This window comes from Rhagoletis pomonella, unplaced genomic scaffold (genome assembly GCF_013731165.1).
Source record: "Rhagoletis pomonella isolate Grant_MI unplaced genomic scaffold, Rhpom_1.0 Rhpom_scaffold_08067, whole genome shotgun sequence".
Classification (NCBI taxonomy): domain Eukaryota; kingdom Metazoa; phylum Arthropoda; class Insecta; order Diptera; family Tephritidae; genus Rhagoletis; species Rhagoletis pomonella.
The window spans coordinates 4,567-7,370 of record NW_023466596.1 but is presented as its reverse complement, the minus strand read 5'-3'; positions in this window follow the sequence as shown (position 1 = coordinate 7,370).

Here is a 2,804-nt window from a genome sequence, read left to right as displayed (position 1 = left end):
TGTGTGGCATCTCCGCGGAGGTGCGCTTATCGACGTTTCCACTGGGTTCATCATGGTCGACTCTATTGACCTTCTCGCTCCTGGATCTGCCCTTCCTTCGGTGCTTCCTCTTAGCCGTCCTCGGCGGGATGGTATTACTTACTGCGAGTGAGGTGTTATCCTCCGTGGTTTGTGAGGTAGCAGATGGTGCCGGCTGTGTAGTCGGTTCGGTGAGTATAACTTGTTGACCGCCGCAGGATACTACAGCTCCCATGCTTCCCAATGTGTCTAGGCCGAGTATGAGGTCGTCTATTGCGCCTGGCATGATGTATAATACTGCGTGGTGCATCGCTTGTCCGAGACGAACCTCGATCCTCATGGCCTCGAAAATATTGCTACTCGTTCCGTCGGCCATGTGTATCTCGAGGGCTACCGTTATCCTCTCTCCGCTTCCTACGGTTGCCATGTACTCCGCTAAGGTGGTGGATATGAAACTCTTCGAGGCGCCAGTATCGATGACGGCCTCGACTAGCTCCCTACCCAAGTGGACTAGGGCGTACAGTCGACCGTGATCCTGACGCATGGTTATGGGTGTCTCGGCGCTGGGTTCGGTGGGCTCACCGCGCCTTGTTCTTGGTGGAGCCCTCCGCCATTTCCCTGACGCCGGCGACAGCATTCGATCGTGCGGACATTGGCTCGACCGCACTCCCAACAGAATATCTTCCGTGCGTTGCGGCATCGCCTGGCATAATGTCCTTCCTGCCCACATCTCCTGCATACGTTGTTGGGGTCGAAGCTTTAGTTTCTGGATAGGTCACGACAATGTGCGTCCGTCGTTGAGCGGTGTGGTGTAACTGGCGGGTGGCGTTATGTCGTCCGCACCAGTGGGGTGCGATGGGATGGTTCATCCGGTTGAGTGGTGGTCCTCATCGGGTTGTCGCCGGTGACATGCCTTGCCACCTCCCGGCGTGATGTCTCCGCCGTCCGTCTGTGGCCTTCGTGGATACACTCGTACTCCTCCGCGAGCGTGAGTAGTTCAGATAGAGTGGTGAAATCCCGCCGCCGAATGTATAACAAGTAATCGGGGTGGATGTTGCGGAAAATTCTTTCCAAACGCTGCTCGCTGCTATACCCGGCATGTCGCATCAGGTTCTGTATCGCGATTACGTACTCCTTATATTTCTCCCGTGGGTGCTGCCTTCTCTGCCGTATATCGTCCTCGAGGCGTTCGAAATACCGAGTTGGCAGGAAGAAGCGTAGGAAGTCGCGCTTGAAGGTTATCCAGCTACTCCAGTCTTCGTTGTTGTTACGGTACCAGTGAAGTGCGGTGCCGCACAGCAACTCGGGCATGGTTTTTGGCAGGAGGTCCACGTTCAAGGCATACACCTCGGCCAGTTCCTCCAATCGCTCTACAACCACTAGCGGGTCTCGCCCACCGTCATATTTTACAGACCATTTCCTTACCTGGTCGATGATAGGTGCAAACGTGTGGGTCGGTTCTTGGTTTGCAGGGTTGGCTGTACCTGCGTTCGGCCCGACGGTCGTTGTCGGCGGGTGCTGGTAAATTGGTGGCTGATCTGATGGCAGCTGGTGCTGGTGTAGCGGTACCGCCAACTGGCTCTGTGTCGTGTTTTCCATAGGAGTAGTCGTACTGCCCGTACGTTCATCCGGTGGTACTGGCGTCTTCTGCTCCTCCTCGTCTTCCGAGGCAACCTCGCTGCCTCTGTTGGTGATTCCCATCGCCTGGAATTTGGCATAGATCTCTGGGTCAGTGTGCGCCTTGGCCGCCAGCGCCGTTATGCGCTTGCGTATTTCTCTGGCGGTACCCGCGCACTCGATTCCCAATTCCTGTGCGATGGATACTAATTGCTTCTTAGGTATATCATCTAGCCATGCTGTGTTGATCACTTCCGCCATTTTGTTCGTATCCAACATATAATAATTTTTTCTTTACACGTGTAGAATTTACCAAGGGTCCCTGCTCGGGCGCCAATTGTAACGAAGCGTTTTATTCGCCCCGCCGCTTCTTCTACAATGCTGGGGTATACTCGCCGTGTCCAGGGTTCGTTACAATAAATTTGTAGTTTCGGGGCTCTGGTAAATCGCACTTTATTAATTTAATTTTCTTAATTTCTATAAAGAACATATAACAAATAACAAAATTTGCTGGCGTCACTTGCAGTGGTTGGGTAACGGCTTCCTGTCCCGTTATGGGCCCGTTAGGCGGTAGTGGCGTGGCTTCAATTCTGGTGAGCAGCGCTCTGTTGACGCCGTTGAATAGCGCTGCTAGCCTCGGTACGCCTGTCGTGCGCTGCTGACGGCGACGGGTAGCGCTCTTGCGGGTGCGCTTGGTGTTGCGCTGTTGGCGGCGCCGGATAGCGCTCTTGCTGGCGCGCTTGGCGTTGCGCCGTTGACGACGAACGAGCGGATGTCGTTCGTACGCGGCTGAGTGGTGATGTCTTGTGGTGTGTGTGTACCACTCACAAGCAATCGCTCCATTCAGCGGTAGTTCTCACTACAAAATATGGTTCTCTACCTTTGAAAAGTGATGTCTTGTGGTGTGTGCGTACCACTCACAAGCTATCGCTCCCTTCAACTGTAGTCGTTCACCCGCGACCACAGCTCCGTGCTGACTGACTGTTTTCTGGCTGTGCTCTATATTTTATGGGCTGTGTGCTTGATGTTGCGTGGTCGTGCAGCCACATGTTGCTGTGTGATGTTTCGTTGCCATGGTCACAAAGATGCTGTCGTGTGTTGCTACGAGTTGTGTTGTTATGAGTTGTGTTGCTTGACTGGCTGTTCTGCGGTGTCGTATTGCTTGTGTG